The sequence below is a fragment of the Puma concolor genome, chromosome C1, assembly GCF_028749965.1.
Source record: "Puma concolor isolate L17-30 chromosome C1, mPumCon1.1.hap2, whole genome shotgun sequence".
Lineage (NCBI taxonomy): Eukaryota > Metazoa > Chordata > Mammalia > Carnivora > Felidae > Puma > Puma concolor.
Window position 1 is genome coordinate 195,731,225 of NC_141674.1, and position 18,522 is coordinate 195,749,746.

The 18,522-nt window shown below is 38.2% G+C and overlaps 1 long non-coding RNA gene across 4 annotated transcripts in view; it reads left to right on the forward strand.

Annotated features, from left to right (window-relative positions):
- The window catches only part of LOC112871753 (uncharacterized), a 35,106-nt gene extending 19,921 nt beyond the window's left edge, over nucleotides 1–15,185 (forward strand). For all 4 annotated transcript variants that reach the window (XR_015255514.1, XR_015255515.1, XR_015255512.1 and 1 more), the window contains 2 exons: nucleotides 13,395–13,538; nucleotides 15,048–15,185. This is a non-coding gene — a long non-coding RNA (uncharacterized LOC112871753). The remainder of the gene's footprint in view (nucleotides 1–13,394; nucleotides 13,539–15,047) is intronic.
- Nucleotides 15,186–18,522: the final 3,337 nt, after the last annotated feature.

The following is an 18,522-nucleotide window of genomic DNA, read 5'->3' on the forward strand; positions in this document are numbered from 1 at the left end:
GGGCTGATGGCTCGGAGACTGGAGCCTGTTTCTGATTCTGTGTCTCCCTCTCTCTCTGCCCCTCCCCCGTTCATGCTCTGTCTCTCTCTGTTCCAAAAATAAATAAACGTTGAAAAAAAAAATTAAAAAAAAATATTTTTTTAATGTTTATTTTATCTTTGAGACAGAGAGACAGAGCATGAGCGGGGGAGGGGGAGGGGCAGGGAGAGAGAGAGACAGACAGACAGACAGAATCCCAAGCAGGCTCCAGGCTCTGAGCTGTCATCACAGAACCCGATGCAGGGCTCGAACTCATCAACCGCAAGATCACGACCTGAGCCGAAGTCAGAGGTTCAACCAATTGAGCCACCCAGGTGCCCTGACAAAAATGTCTTTTGACATCCCCTAGCTACTTTCCAGCATTATGCTAATAAGTCTGGAGTATAAGTAATAATCGAATACTGTTCAAAAGCTGCAAAAGATGTATAGTCTCTGAGGCACAGAACAAGCAAAGAACTAAAACTGAGGGAAAAGCATCATTTGAGAAAAATCCTCCAGTAAATCAGCCCCCACCCTAAACACCAGGTGCCAGCAGAGAATTATGAAGCTTGTGCACCAAGGATAAGTACAGCGAAAAGAAATGTGAATCACACTGCAACTAGACTAACAAGATCTCACGCTAAATGCCTACCAGAAAGAGCTCAGGCCCATTTCCAAACTAAGCATTTACCTCACTCCACTGTTCTACGTGACATGGAAAATGCAAGAAAACCAATTTTTGCTAAGAGAAAATTAATCAACAACCAGACTCAATTAACACACAGGTATTAGAATTATCTGAAAAAGGATTTAAATAATTATGCTTCGCATGGTAAAGGTTCTAACAGAAATGGTGAATACCATGCAAGATAGGATGGGTAATTTGCAGAGAGATGGAACTATAGGAATGAGTCAGGTGGGAATGCTAGCAATGGAACATAGTAGAGAGGTGAAAGATGCCCTCAGTGGGCTCATCTGTAGAATCAGCAGAGCCACAGAACCGATGACCTTGAACATAGGTCAAAAGAAATAGCCCAGACCAAAATACAAAGATTAAAAAAGACTGCCCAAAACAGAACGAAATAGCCAAGAGCTATAAGAAAATACCAAATGTCCTCACATACACATAATTAAATTCTGGAAGGAGACAGGAGATAGAACAGGGCAAAAGAAGTATTTGAAGAAATGACAGGTACAAAGTGGCCAGAAATAGCAACAGATATGGAATCATAGATGTAAGAAACTCAGAGAACAATGGAATAAATACATACACACATATGCATACTCAAAAACATGCCACATCAATATGCAAACTGCTGACAACAGACAAAGGGAAAATCCTTAATAGTTCAGGTAAAGTAAGAAAATCCTCCTCTTGACATTTGAATATTAACTGCTATTAAAGGTGTCTTAACAAACACCCTCAACATTTCCCAAATTAATATGAAACAAAAATCAATGTATCTGAAAATCTATTGTAATCCTATAAGCTGGACGTGAACAATCAGAAATTGAAATTTTAAAGTTTTTTTTAATGTTTATTTATTTTTGAGAGACAGAGAGAGAGCGTGAGTAGGGGAGGAAAAGAGAGAGAGGTAGACACAGAATCGGAAGCAGGGTCCAGGCTCCCAACTGCCCGCACAGAGCCCGACGCAGGGTCTCAAACTCACGAACTGTGAGATCATGACCTGAGCTGAAGTCGGACGCTCAACCACTGAGCCACCCAGGCACCCCCAGAAATTAAAATTTTAAAAAAGAAAATCATTCATAGGGATGCCAAAAATATGAAATACTTAGCGATAAATCTGACAAAACATGTACAAGTCGTGTAGAATGTCTGAATACTTAAAATTAGAAACCATTGGTGAGATAAATTAGAGAAAACCAAAATAAATGGAAAGATATACCTTGCTCATGGGTTGTGCAACTAAATATGTTCTAAATGTCTATTTTATTCAAATTGATCTGTGGAATCAATGCAGTCCGAACCAGAACTTTACGAAGTTGTTGGATAAATTGACACAATGGTTCCAAAATCTGTATGCAAATTCAATGGATCTAGAAGAACCAAAATAATTTTGAGAAAGAACTAAATTGGAGGACTAATAATTCCTGATTTCAAAAGCTACTGTAAGCAAGACCGTACAGTACTCGCATGAAGATAGATCAACGGAACAGAACAGAGTCTAAAGGTAGAGCATAGTCTATAAAAAGAAAAATATTTGAGACCTTGGGTCTCAAAGTGCAAGATTGCTTAGATGCAACTCCAAATGTAGGGTCTATAAAAGAAATACATGGATAAATTGGACTTAACCAAAATTAAAAGTGACTTATTTCAAAAGAAAAAGTTAAACATTGTTAGCTTAACTTGATTGCAGGGAAGGAAGAAAGGAAGAATCAGAAAAAAGAGCACGATGCCAATCTAGCTTCTCCTTTCCTTCCTGAAAGGCAAGGAAGGGCATCCATTCCTGTGACATTGGGAACTAAACCACTTTTCACCAACTTGTGTCCTCATATCCTCATACTCTCATAAAAGCCAATTTAAACTCAAAAGTCTTGCTGAGGAGGTTAGTTTTACCCAGGCCTTAGGCGCATCAGATCTTTCTGTCCATGTTTTTTCGTTTTTGTTTTTTCCTGACAGCTGTCACCAACAGAGTAAAGTCAATATCAGGAGTCAGAAGCCTGAATCCATGAAGGATATATTCATAAGTAGTACAGATCCCCAAAACAAGCTTAAGATAACATTCAGGTGGAAAGGTGCCCAAAATGGCCCTCAACATATTTCACGGAAAGAGCCTCAGGTTAACATTTGCCTGTTTATATTCTGAGGAATAAGGCCATACAAAAATTTCATAACAGCTACTAGGAAAGATTCCACTGTAGTGAACCAAGCTCACACAGGATAACTCTTTCAAGAGCGATGATCAAGTAACTTGATATTGCATGATTTTGTTTTAAGTCTCAATCAAGATCATATTTCTCTACTCCTGCTAACTTTCTTATTTGTCTAATGTTTTATTAATACTATTTCTTCTTGGGAAAAATACAAAGAGAAGACGATGTTTTTGCTGCCTACTTTGAAAAGTAAAGCTCTGTATCCATTATCATTCTTACACTAAAAACAATTAAAAAAGCAAGCCATGTATAAGATCTGTGCATTCATTTCAATTTTATGACAATAATATTGTGAGATTCACTCCAATTTGTTTTGACTTTGTTTTTCCTTTAAAATAGTTTTTAACATTAGACAGAATTATTATTATAGAAAATTATTATAGAAAAATAGCAGCAAAATTATTATTATAGAATTATTTTTATAGAAAAAATAGCTGACAAATTAAACCAAAACATTAGTCTACTATATTGCCAGAATGCTTAAACATCTAGATAATGACCTTTAACACCTGTACCTCAATTACAGGTAGTTTATAGATCTAAACGAAAGGGCCAGCATTGTAAAGCACTTAGATAATAATGTAAGGGAATATCTCCATGATATCCCTCTTCCCTCTAGAGAAGGGAAGAATTTGTTAAGCAAGACACACAAAAACACCAATCATAACGTCCAAAATTCATATTTATAAACTTCTTTTCATCAAAAGACATTTTAATAGTTTCCTTAAAAGTTAGGCATACACTGGGGCGCCTAAGTGGCTCAGTCGGTTGAGCGTCTGACTTCCGCTCAGGTCATGATCTCACGGTTTGTGGGTTCGAGCCCCGTGTCGAGCTCTGTGCTGACAGTTCAGAGCCTGGAGCCTGCCTCGGATTCTGTGTCTCCCTCTCTCTCTGCCCCTCCCCTGCTTGCTCTCTGTCTCTCTCTCTCTCTCTCAAAAATAAATAAACATTAAAAAAAAATAAACATAAAAAGTTAGGCATACACTTATATGACCCAGCAATTCCAATTCAAAGGGTTTATCATAGAGAATTGAAAACATTTTCACACACCTGTGCATGAATGCTCATAGGATCATTATTTGCAATGATCAGTACAGGCATTCCTCAGAGATATTGTGGGTTTGGTTCCAGGCCACTGCAACAAAGCAAATACAGCAATAATGTAAGTCAAACAAATTTTTTGGCTTCCCAATACATATGAAAGTTATGTTTACACTATAGTGTAGTTTATTAAGTGTGCAATAATATTATGTCCAAAAAGACAGAGTACATGCCTTAATTTAAAAATACTTGGGGCGCCCAGGTGGCTCAGTTGGTCAAGCATTGGACTCTTGATTCCGGTTCAGGTCATGATCTCATGGTTGTGAGATGGAACCCTGAGTTGGGCTCTGCACTGGGTGTGGAGCCTGCTTGAGATTCTCTCTCTCCCTCTTTCTCTGCCCCTCTCCTGCTTGTGTGCTTCCTCTCTCTCAAAATAAATACATTAAATTAAATTTAAAAAATAAAAATACTTTATTGTTAAAAAATGCTAACAATCATCTGAGCTCTCAGTAGGTCATAATCACTGATCACAGATCACCATAACAAATATAATAATAATGCAAGTTCGAAATATTGCAAAAGTTACCAAAGTGTGATAGAGTCACAAAGTGAACACATGGTGTTAGAGAAATGGCATCAATAGACTTGTTCAATGCAAGGTCACCACAAACCTTCAATTTGTAAACAAACAAATAAAAAAACGCACTATCTGCAAAGCATAGTCAAGTGAAGCACAATAAAACGAGGAATGCCTATAGTTGAAAACAACATAAATGTCCTTCAACAAGTGCCTACATCAACACGCTGTGATCATCTATACTGTAGAATATTACTAAGCGATTACAAAAAGAATGAATTATTGATACAACATTGATGAATCTCAAATGCAGTAAATTGAATGAAAGAAACCAGTCTCCAGAAAGTTATATACAAGATGATTTCATTTATATGGCATTCTTAAAAAGGCAAAAATAGAAAAATAGAAAACAGATCAGTTGTTACCATTGGCCAAAGATGGGAAGATGGTCTGAGTACAAAAGGCAGCACAAGGAAATTCTTTGGGATGTCAGAATTGTTTTGCACTGTGGCAGTTACAAAAATTGTGCATGTTTAAAACTCATAAAGCTGTATGCCAAAAACATGAATTCTGATGACTGCAGTTTTTTTTAATTAAAAATAAATTTAAAATACAATATTAAGGAGATATGCAAAAGATAGTATAAGGATGTGCCTAGAATCTAGAAAATAAAAAGAAACTAACAGAGGAGAAAACCAGTACAAAATGTGTAAAAGAGTTGAATAAAATAAAATAAAAAATATATATATATATATATTCATTAACAACCAGACAAATAGAATCATAACAAGATATTGCTCACATAACAAATGGTTAAAAATCACTTTAACAAGTGTTTGTGAAAATAAGAAGCAACAGAAGCCTCACATAATAAAAAATGGAGGGAAATTATTTCAATCGGTTTGTGGACAGTTTAGAATTAATAACATTGAAAAGATATCTGCCCATCAGTTCTAATACTACTAATATATGTGCCCAAGGAAACACGTACAGAAAAGTTTATTGTAACCCCAAACTGGAAATAACCCTCGTATCATGAATTCATTTTACTACACTATGGCTTTCTAATGTTTTCAACCAGGATTCCATGTAAGTGATACATGTTGGGGATATTGTATCAATGCTCACTCCTACTCTTAGATTGATTCAGGAAAGGCAAATCAGATATGGGAGAGTTTTCTGGTCACTTCTTAGAAAGTTTAGCTTCAAGTCCAAAAGACAGCTTCAAGTCCAAAAGACAGCCACAAGAAGAATTGGACAGCATGATGTTTTTGGACTCTGTCATATCAGGCTATCATGCCTGGGACTGCTGCAGCCTTTCTACAGTCAGCCGGAGGAAAAAGTTAAGGATGTTAAGTTAATGTTAGTTAAGTTACATTAAAGATAGTAGAGCCTAGGGAAAGACAGAAGCAGAGTCCCTGATGCCTACATTAGTCCATTTTTATCAATGAACTCCTGAGTCCAACTTACCTCTGCACTTATTTCTTTAGCCACATTGGGTCAGAGTTTCTGTTACTTAAAAAGAAACTCTCCAAAATGGTACAATAGACCTATAAATGCCAGTTTTGTCTCTGTGCATAATGTCCATCTAGACAATAATTTGTTACTATGTAACTATGCTACTGTGATCAAAACACCAAAGTAAGCTCTTTTGGACAGATCTCTCCACTTCCCATACAATGATATAATGTGTTTAAAAGCACCCTGGTGTATTTCTCATACTATTTCTAACCTTAACAAGAAATTATGAAAGTCTTATTATTGTTACTCTTAAAGACCTACATCACAGGACTTCTTAGCAATGCTATCCTATGTGGCCATGCTTTAAATATGTCTTGCCTTTTATTTTCTAAAGAGGAAATTTTTAAATTTCTGAAGAGAAAATTTTATGCAACTAATCAAGGTTTTACTAGAGAAAAGATTACAAATTATATACAGTCCAAAAATCATCCATTTATGATCAGGTTTAGCATTTTGTTTAAAAACTTCCAAAAACTTTAAGAACCTATGAACACATACTTTTATTAAAAAAAAAAGACACTAATTAATGCACATTGTTCTGGGATCCGCCTTTTAAACTTACCATTATATTAAGAGAATCTTTTCCAACCACATTATGATTCATCTGTCTGATTTATTTAGAACTATGTTAAAAATGTCTGGATAATTTCAACTAGCATTTATTGTAGAAAAATTAAGTTACTGATCTAAAAACAAAAGGACTCTCAATTTACACTAGGCACCTCAAAATTAGCATTGAGGGAGAAGACTTCAATTAGAATAACAGGCTATTTATTAGAACTATTTAAAGAAAATGGCTCTAAAAATATTGTCCATTACTCAAACTAGAAAGTCATGAGCTGTGCTCTGGTTTCACCTTTATAATTAATTTAAAACATTATTATTCTCTTTCATTCCGTAAGTTCTTGGCCAGGAGACACAAAATGATAATTTTTCTTATGAATGTAATATAATATTAGTTTTGCCTTTATTCCTTTTTCTCTCATGTAATAGTGAAAACCTACTTAATGAGCTCTGCCATTAAGGGCTGCCAAAAGTATCGGTAATCTCACTGGCTTGACATCAGATCTATAAAAATTCATCTATTTTGAGTGACCATGGAGACAGGCAGATACTGCCTTACGATACTACCAAAGATCATCTAAACGTTGCTCTCCTGTGCTTGGAAAAGCCCTAGAGGTTAGTGGGCTAAGAAGAGAACCATGAAAATATCTATGTACACTGCAACAGCCTGGACTTGTAGTTTGTTTGCCCAGAAAGTTCTTACGCTCCAAGCTGCAGTCCCCAGTTTGTGGCCCACTAATGTCATCAGTCTGCAGGACACCTTTGTTTTATTTCTTTTTTTCCTTTTATTTCCAGTTTTCAATCCCATCCAACCCCAACCACCATAAGTAGCACAGAATAAGATGTCTGAGTTTTGGGATATAATTATTCTTAATGTGACCTACTGTTTCCACACTTCTCTGCAGGCGAGCTACATGGTCTACCCTTCCACCGGAACCTAGTTCTTCCACTATCCAATGTCCAAATGCTTTGTGTTATTTTTACTATATGTACACTTGATTACACATACGCTTGATTAATAATCTTTTGATTACTGCCATAGCTTGCCTCTGAAAACAGACTGTCGTCTGTGACTCCCCCTCTTCTTTGTTCTGATTTTGCACTACTCACCCTCTCACCCCAGAGATACTCTGTGTCCTTCTCTACCACAGGGCTCTGTAAAAGAGTGGCCTTTGAAAGCTTTCCCTTCTCTGAGTATCATTACCATAATCTGGATTTTCTGTGCCCTTTCTCTTCCAGCAAAAATGTGACTTCTCTCTGTAGTCTTTTACCCCTTCTGGAGAAATTGCAAAATAACGTTATAAATTATCCATGCTGACATCTTAAAGACCTTCAGTGTCTGCTGACTGTCTTGGCCACTTTGAGGTGGATGAGCACCATTATCCAAGACTGGTTGGGGTGCTCAGTATGGGTGGTGAGCACTGAGCCTTATCTGTGGCCACCACATGGGGGCGCCTTTTTCGTTTCAATGGAGAGATCCCACCCGCGCCACATCTTCGTCTCAGACTGAACCTAAGCCACAATACACACACTGTGTACCAGGGAGTCCTTGCAACCTTGTTGGACAGATGTTTGGCCCATTTCTATAACAACAATTGTAATGCATAAAGAACAGCGTTTCTGTGCAACAACAAAATAACAAATACTATTGAGGGTTCACTGTGTCTCAGGGATTTTAACTGTAGACTCTCTATACAAACACCCTACAAGGTAGGTGACATTATATCCATTTTAAAGATGAAACACTGAATCTAAGATTAGGGGAAAACTAGTGAAATATGAATAAAGTCTGTAGTTTAAAGTTTTATTCCAATGTTAATTTCCTAGTTTTGATAGATCTACCATGATTTTATAAGATATTAATTTAGGGAAAGATGGGCAAGAGATACAAAGGAATTTTGCACTGTTTTCTAACACTTCTGTAAATCTAATAAAATCACTTCCAAATTAGAAGTATTTTTTTTGAATTTTCTTTTTTGAGAGAGAGAGCGTGCACGCGTGTGCTCACCCGCAGGAGAGAGAAAGAGGGAGAGAGAGGATCTTAAGCAGGCTCCGTGCCCAGCACAGACCCCAGGGCTCAATCTCACAACCATGAGATATAACCTGAGCCAAATCAAGAGTTGGAGGCTTAACCAACAGAGCCACTCAGTTGCCCCTGAAATTGAAAGTATTTTTAAATGATGTTAAGGAGTTTGTTCAAGGTCAGTGTTCCACTATAACTTGAAATACAGTAATAGAAATATGAGATAGGTCTGTAGAGAAGCAAGCGGACCTGGGGGTTTAGAAGGAATAAGGGACAAATCAGCACCCACTAAGGGCAGAAGATTGGTATGGAAAGTACCTTGCTGGGAAAGTAGACTACCCTCCTTGTGATTCTCCTAGGCGGGGAAGGACTGTGGGAGAAGAGAGAGGGAACAAAAGGAAAGAAGGGTCACTAGGAATACATTTGTTAGGGCAAGACTCGCATTTGAATTACTGCTATTGAATGCTCGCTTCGGCAGCACATATACTAAAATTGAATTACTGCTATTGTATTGTGCTTGTTGCAACTTCTCGAGAGGACACTAATTTGGAAGTTCCACTGAAGACAGTGGAAAATCAGTCAAAGTCACCTGAAAAAAACAAAGTTATTTTCATCAAAAATATGTCCCCGTCACCAATTGGCAAAATAACACAGACACCCCCTCCCCCCCTGCCCCACACACATACACATTCAATGAGATGCCATTCATTCAAAGTCTTTCTATGGGGACAAAGGTAGAATGCAGTAACTTCCAGTCCTTTTATCAGGCAAGAAACAGCAGGGAGTCTACTGGAACAGTTCTCATTATAGGCTTACAAACTATTTAAAATTTGAAAGAAGGAAACGTGAAACACATCCAACAGTGTCGGTGAACACCGACTGAATATCCAAAAAAGATATAAAGTAGAATTTCCTAAGCTATTTAAGCTTGTCATATCGCCAGATTAAAGTTTTAAAAGACAAATAACTATTTTAATAGATTTTTAGACCCCCAAAAATGACATTACAGAATTTTCAATTGAATGCAATTTTAAGGATGGGTTAGAATATGAAACTGTTGTGTTATCTTTCCAAATATCAGTGCGTTCTAGCAATTTTTTTATTGCAGTAAAAAACACATAATGTAAATACATATCCTTGTAGCAATGTTTAAATGTACAGCACATTACTGTCAACTATATGCACCCTATTGTACAATAGATCTCTGGAACATTTTCATTTCTCATGACTAAAAGTCTGCACCCATTGAGCAACTCTGTTTTCCCTCCCCACCAACCCTGGCTACCACCATTCAACTTTCTAAGTGTCTGATTACTTGAGAACGTCATGTAAGTATAGTCATGCATGATGTCTCCTTCTGTGACTGACTTACTTCATTTAGTATAATGTCATCAAGGTTCATCCTTGTTGAGGCATATATGCCAGGACCTCCTTCTTTTTGGGGAGTGAATAATATTCCATTGCATTTCTATAGCACATTTCCATTTAGGTTGCTTCCATAATTTAGCTATTATAAATAATGCTGCAGTGAACATGGGTGTAAATCTGTCTCAAAGATCTAGTTTTCAATTCTTTTGGATGTATACCCAGAAGTAGGATTGCTGGATCCAATGCTAATTCTATTTTTAAATATTTGAGGAAATTTCTTATCCTTTTCCATAGTGGTTGTATAATTTTATAATCCCATGAACAGTGCACAATGGTTTGAATTTCCCCACATTTTTGCTATTTTGTTATTTTGTATTTTTTGATAGTAGCCATCCTAATACATATGGCCCCCTCTGCCATCTTTCAGTTACCGTTTACATGGAGTATCTTATCCATCCTGTCACTTTCAGCCTATGTGTGTCTTTACCTCTAAAGTGAGTCTCTTGCGGCCAGAAGAGACTTTGATCTTATTTTTTAATCCATGTAGCCACTCTGTCTTCCAAATGGAGAGTTTGATCCATTTACATTTAAAGTAATTACTAATAAGGAAAGACTATTGTTTTAATTATTTTGTGTCTTGTTATTTTCTCTTTGTTTTCTTCTCTTGCTACATTCCTTTGTGCTTCATCAAATTTTGCATTGACATGCTTTGATTTTTTCTCTCATTTCCTTTTGTGTATTTTCTATTCTTTGATTCCTGGTGAGTCTAAAGAAATTATTAATCCAATTGATGGTAATCACTGAAAAACAAAACCAGAGTTGAACTTTCTGAATGGGTGTCCTTCTTTTAATTTTACCTCTCCTTTACTGGAGCAGTAGATAATAGACACAAAGAAACCCCAGAGAACAAGAAATCAGAATGTTCAGGCAACTAAAAATTCACTAAACTGTCTTTTGTTAAAATGCATGAATTTTCAAAAAAACTTCCTTTTTCATGATTTCTTGAGCAAGATATAAAATTATTCTCTCCAAGTTTTTTATCTTTTCACTTTTATTTTTATTATTTTAGTCTTTTTAAAAAATGTTTCTTTACTTCAGAGAGAGAGAGAGACAGAGCATGAGCAGGGGAGGGGCAGTGAGAGACAGGGAGACATAGAATACAAAGCAGCCTTCATACGGGGCTCAAACTCACAAACTCTGAGATCATGACCTGAGCTGATGTCAGACACTTAACTGACTGAGCCACCCAGGCACCCCAATCTCCCAGTCTTTTAAAAGTCAAACTTTATTTTGCTTTCTTTCCTATTTGAGTCCTGTTCTTAGAGACAAATTTACCAAACATATGATAGAATACAATATCTCAAGATGCTGGAGGAGAAAGCAGGCAAAAACCTCTTTGATCTTGGCCGCAGCAACTTCTTACTCAACACATCTCTGGAGGCAAGGGAAACAAAATCAAAAATGAACTACTGGGACCTCATCAAAGTAAAAGCGAAGGAAACAATCAGCAAAACTAAAAGGCAACCGACAGAATGGGAGAAGATATTTGCAAATGACATATCAGATAAAGGGTTAGTATCCAAAATCTATAAAGAACTTATCAAATTCAACACCCAAAAAACAAATAATCCAGTGAAGAAATGGGCAAAGGACATGAATAGACACTTCTCCAAAGAAGACATCCAGATGGCCAACTGACACATGAAAAAATGCTCAACATCACTCATCATCAGGGAAATACAAATCAAAACCACAATGAGATACCATCTTACAACTGTCAGAATGGCTAACATTAACAACTCAGGCAACAACAGATGTTGGCGAGGATGCAGAGAAAGAAATAGGATCTCTTTTGCATTGCTGGTGGCAGTGCAAGCTGGTGCAGCCACTCTGGAAAACAGTATGGAGGTTCCTCAAAAAAATAAAAATAGAACTACCCTATGACCCAGCAATTGCACTACTAGGTATTTATCCAAGGAATACAGGTGTGTTGTTTCGAAGGGACACAGGGACCCCCATGTTTATAGCAGCACTATCAACAATAACCAAAGTATGGAAAGAGCCCAAAAGTCCATCGATGGATGAATGGATAAAGAAGATGTGGTATATATACATACAATGGACTGTTACTCGGCAATCAAAAAGAATGAAATCTTGCCATTTGCAACTACGTGGATGGAACTGGAGGGTATTATGCTAAGGGAAATCAGTCAGTCAGAGAAAGACAAATATCATATGACTTCACTCACATGAGGACTTTAAGAGACAAAACAGATGCACGAAGGGAAGGGAAACAAAAATAATATAAAAACAGGGAGGCGGACAAAACGTAAGTAACTCCAGAGGGTTACTGGAGGGGGTATCGGAGGGGGGATGGTCTAAATGAGTAAGGGGCACTAAGGAATCTACTCCTGAAATCATTGTTGCACTACATGCTAACTAATTTGGATGCAAATTCAAAAAAAGAAAAGAAGACGCAAATCCCATGTATACTCATAAATATTTGGATTCTGAGTCATGGAAACAATGGGTAAGATATTACATGCCAAAAATGTTATTTTTAAAATTCATTCTCAGGGTGCCTGGGTGGCTCAGTCGGTTAAGCATCTAACTTTGGCTCGGGCCATGATCTTATGGTGTGTGGGTTCGAGCCCCGCATCAGGCTCTGTGCTGACAGCTCAGAGTCTAGAGCCTGCTTCGGATTCTGTGTCTCCCTCTCTCTGCCCCTCCCCAACTTGTGTGCACCCCCCTACTCTCTCCCTTTCTCTCTCAAAAATAAACTTTAAAAAAATAATAAAATAAAATTCATTCAAAATATGTATTTGGTCCTCCCATGTGCGAGGTCCATTCAAGGTGATGGCAATATGGTGACAGAGACATAGGAGGTCCCTGTTCTCTCAGAGGGTACATTCTGGCATGAGATGGTTCAGATAAAATATGACAAATAACCACCAAAAAATAATAAAATATAGTAAAAAGGGCTATGCAGGTAATTAAAAGAGGTGATGTGTTAGCTACGTTAGAGGATGACTGATCGGACTTCAGGAAAGTCTCAGCTGATGAGATCTGAATGAAAAGGAGCCAACACTGAGACTACTAAGGAGAAGGCATTTCAGGCAGAGGAAATCCGAGTACAGGGTCCTCAGGCAGGGATATGCTTGGTATATTTGAGTCATAGAAAGAAAACTGACATGGCGGGATCTTGATGGGCAAGGGCCAGCATGACTTGAGTTGAAGTAAGAAAGTTAAGTCGGGTGGGTGCATCAAGTCTTATAAATCAGCAAGTGCTTTAAAACCAGAGAAAAGAGGGTGTAGGGGAGGAGAGTGCAAAGATGCAAAAGCCGTTTATGAGAACAAGATCTCCAAAAAGCACTCTTTTCCTGAAAGGAGTTGAAGAAGAGTTCACAGTGTATCCAGATCTCCCACTGGCACCCAGGGAAAGAGTGGAGCAGGCATATGATACGATGTGATGTGGTCCGGAGACCAGGACCTGGACCAGAGTCCATCTGTGGAGTTTCCAGAAAGACAATGGCAAGTCTTTTATTAATCAACTCAAATGATTTTTAGTAAAGATAGCTTGCTTTGGGGGAGGGGCAAACCTTACTAGAGCCAAGAGTATTCTTTTTCTTCTTCCTCTCTGTTTCTACTTGTCACCATTTACTTTTCTCCCTCCTCTTTCGGTCCTATCCACTCTCAATAAGGTCATTTGTTTTTACTTCCTATAATTATTAGTGCCTAGCTCTTACTAACCTCATTTACATTCTAATTGTTTAGATGATACAGTTTTCATTTTACTTTCAAATGCCTCTGCTCTGTCCTAAACCTTGTTTAACAATAAACAGTCATTATCATTATCACTGCAAATTAACCACCTTTTGTCTTTGTTTTGTTTCAGTTTTCTTGGGGACGTATTGCATTCTTTTCTTTTTTTTTTTTTTTTTTTTTTTTTGGTTCTCTAATTGTATTTATTTCCTGGAGCATTTATTTTTATTAATGTTTATTTTTGAGAGAGTGGGGGAAAGAGGGGACAGAGAGAGAGGAGCCAGAGGATCCAAAGCAGGCCCCGCGCTGACAGCAGAGAGCCTGATGTGAATTCCAGCTTGAGAACTGTGAGATCGTGACCTGAGCCGAAGTTGGATGCTTAACTATCTGAGCCACCCAGGCACCCCTTCCCTGGGACATTTACTTTGTCAATTTCCCATTCTTTCTCTTTCTCTACACATTCCCTCACCAGCAAGCATTATATCTCAAATTGTCTATACAGCTCTCTTGTCCATTTTTAAACCAACACCAACAATCTCCAATAAATCCCCAAAGCTGGCAACTTATACACGTTGCACATTTTATACATCTTCTTGCGTTTTACAGGACCTTCCATTCTTTTCCTCACCTCCTAAACCCATGTGCTGGTTATTTTGTTAGTTTTACTTTTTTTAATATACTGTTAAATCAGGACTCCTTTCAATGTCTCAAATATCTCCCTTTTTCCCTTGAAGGCAAGGAAAACTCTCTGAATCATTGAAGTCCTGAGAAGCTCAGTTTTTAAACCAAGACTATTTAAATATCCTTCTTTCTAGATTTTCCTCCAACAGTTTTTCATTTTCTTCCCTTTAGGTTTTGTTTTGTTTTTGTCTTAGAGAGAGAGAGAACATGTGAGCAAGGAAGAGGGGCAGACAGAGAGAGAGAGAGAATCTTAAGCAGACTCCACACTCAGCATGGAGCCCAATGCAAGGCTCGATCCCATGACCCTGGGATCATGACTTGACCCGAACTCAAAGAGACACACACTCAACCAGCTGAGCCACCTAGGTGCTCCCCTTTTGAAACAAGAAATGTAAATGAATTGAAAGCCCAGTGGATCAAAAATAAGGAGAAATGGATTCAATTAAATAAGTGGTTTACATTATCTGGCTGGCAGGTGTAGAAAAAAATTACTTGACTTGGTTTAATTATCTCTAATATATGAAGATAACATGCAAAAAAAAAGTCTATAGGAACGCTTCTACGATGTTACTAAATAATTTATTATCCATTTTCCAGATCACATCACTGTCTTCTAATCATACAGGAACTCAAAAGAAGCACCAATCGTTGACAAGTGTCCAGTTTGAATGTGTGCAGTTGAACATGTGTTCCGCCCCATTCTCCTTTGCTTTTCTCATCTCTCCACTGACCACGTGCTCCTCTTGTTTCAAGGCCATCTGCTTCATTCACATTCACAGATCCCCTGGAGCCCTAGTGTGCCCTTTGTTTTAGCTGTCCCTTGTCTTCTTACCTCACTCACACAGTGAGGTACCAACATCCATTCAATTAGAAAACACAGTTTTAGACTCTGTTGAAGCGAAAGCTTCACCAAAGTTAAACAGACTAGGAAAACCTGATTCAAGGTTATTCATTTTGCACTTCACTCTGCTGAAACAAAGAACAGAAAAATTTTTAGAGCTGGGATGAGGGAGAGATAGTAGGCCCTATGTGTTTGCTAGCTGGATTTATACAAAGGAAAAGACAACTTTCTCCTATCTTCAAACAGCAGGTAGTTGTATAAGTTAGAGCAAGGCACCCACCAAATTTAGGTTCCTCCTCTCCCACAGAAACTGGGAGCTGGGAGTGCTAGCTTCCTTGATGATTAGATTACATTTCAAAGATATGCTGCTAGGTCTTTGAGAAATACAGTGCTGGGTTATAAAACTGGCTAGTTGGCTTTAAAAAGATTTTTAACACAAAGGGGCAAAGAAAGCATTGTAATTCCAAGTTTTCTAAAGTAAATGCTCTATGAAAGGAGCTCAGGGCCTAGGAACAGGAGAAAGACTGAAGTTAGGCAAGCTAAGGACAATTTTAAGGCAGACGTGGTTACTTCATTGTATCCGTGGCTGCATCCAGGAATAAATATCCATGAAGTTAAAGGCACTGGATTAATATGGCCTTAGCTTTAATTGTAACTGTCTCCTAATTCAACGGTCATGTATTCCCTGGAATAAGCTCATTCAACTTCTAAGCCATAACTACTTGGGTGCCTTCTTGGATCACTGCCTGGGCTGGGCTGAGCACCAGGATAATCCTTGCATTATAATTCAATTCAGTACAACTGTCAAGGGAAAACAGTGTTAATTACACTTTCAAAAAAAGAAAAAACCTTCGAGTCTTCGAGTCAACATTATTCTAAATAGAAATTTGTCTTCTCTCTATTTTTATGAATTTCTACATACTCCTGGAAGGTTTTTTTCCCCCCTAAATAAAACTTGACTTCAATTGTTCCTATTCTAAGATACTGGCATCGGAAAATTAAGTTAAAGTGGAACATAGGGACATATGGTGTGAAAGACTCACAGATGTACAAGTGTAGAGCCAGTTTGGTTCAATGTAGCGAATGGCGAACTTAGTTACTTGTTGTGCCAGATTTTAAATATATGCATTGGGCAATGTCGTCTCTTCACTCATTAAGATAGACCTTTCCATTGACACAGTCATCTAGCTCTTGGGGCACAGATTCAGTGGACGTACATCTGGTCACCCATCCAACTGTTTGCACAACCACCCACATCTTTGCAGCCCAGCTCTCTGAAAAGGAGCAGCCGTCTAATGGGAAGACTCAGGAGTGCACTGACTGATGATAGCCTTCTAGCTTCAGCCTAGCACATGGAGGTGGCTGTGTGTCTGATGTCAAAGCCACGAAAGGAAAGAAATCAAAAAGTTTTATTCCCAGGTCTTGTTCAGAAAAATGAGACCTCGATACTTACTGTTCTCCAATATGTGATATTTTCTCCTCACTTCATGTCTTTCCGCAGTCACATCTGTTGGACCAGCACTGCTGTGGATCTCTCGTTGCGTTGTGCTGTTTTGCTGAAATTTTTCCACCTGGAGTGGAATTTGTCAATTTCAACTGACAATTTTACTCGAAAACATCATTCCTTCATTTATTTATTTATTTATTTCCTTAGGATTTTATTTATTTATTTTTAATTTAAGTATAAAATTTGTTGTCAAATTTATTGTTTCCATACAACACCCAGTGCTCATCCCAACAGGTGCCCTCCTCAATACCCATCACCCACCCTCCCCTCCCTCCCACCCCCATCTACCCTCAGTTTGTTCTCAGTTTTTAAGAGTCTCTTATGGTTTGGCTCCCTCCCTCTCTAACCTCTTTTTTTTTTCTTCCCCTCCCCCATGGTCTTCTGTTAAGTTTCTCAGGATCCACATAAGAGTGAAACATATGGTATCTGTCTTTCTCTGCCTGACTTATTTCACTTACCATAACACTCTCCAGTTCTACCCACGTTGCTACAAAAGGCCAGATTTCATTCTTTCTCATTGCCACGTAGCATTCCATTGTGTATATAAACCACAATTTCTTTATCCATTCATCGGTTGATGGACATTTAGGCTCTTTCCATAATTTGGCTATTGTTGAGAGTGCTGCTAGAAACATTGGGGTACAAGTGCCCCTATGCATCAGCACTCCTGTATCCCTTGAGTAAAATCCTAGCAGTGCTCTTGCTGGGTCATAGGGTAGGTCTATTTTTAATTTTTTGAGGAATCTCCACACTGTTTTCCAGAGCGGCTGAACCAGTTTGCATTCCCACCAACAGTGCAAGAGGGTTCCTGTTTCTCCACATCCTCGCTAGCATCTATAGTCTCCTGATTTGTTCATTTTGGCCACTCTGACTGGCATGAGGTGGTATCTCAGTGTGGTTTTGATTTGTATTTCCCTGATGAGGAGCGACGTTGAGCATCTTTTCACGTGCCTGGTGGCCATCTGGATGTCTTCTTTAGAGAAGACATGTTTTCTGCCGATATCTTCACTGGATTATTTGTTTTTCGGGTGTGGAGTTTGGTGAGCTCTTTATAGATTTTGGATACTAGCCCTTTGTCCGATATGTCATTTGCAAATATCTTTTCCCATTCCGTTGGTTGCCTTTTAGTTTTGTTGATTGTTTCCTTTGCTGTGCAGAAGCTTTTTATTTTCATGAGGTCCCAATAGTTCAATTTTGCTTTTAATTCCCTTGCCCTTGGGGATGTGTCAAGTAAGAAATTGCTGTGGCTGAGGTCAGAGAGGTTTTTTCCTGCTTTCTCCTCTAGGGTTTCGATGGTTTCCTATCTCACATTCAGGTCCTTTATGCATTTTGAGTTTATTTTTGTGAATGGTGTAAGAAAGTGGTCTAGTTTCATCCTTCTGCATGTTGCTGTCCAGTTCTCCCAGCACCATTTGTTAAAGAGACAGACTGTCTTTTTTCCATTGGATATTCTTTCCTGCTTTGTCAAAGATTAGTTGGCCATACTTTTGTGGGTATAATTCTGGGGTTTCTATTCTGTTCCGGTCTATGTGTCTGTTTTTGTGCCAATACCATGCTGTCTTGATGATTACATCTTTAGTAGAGGCTAAAGCTTGGGATTGTGATGCCTCCTGCTTTGGTCTTCTTCAAAATTACTTTGGCTATTCGGGGCCTTTTGTGGTTCCATATGAATTTTAGGATTGCTTCTTCTAGCTTCGAGAAGAATGCTGGTGCAATTTTGATTG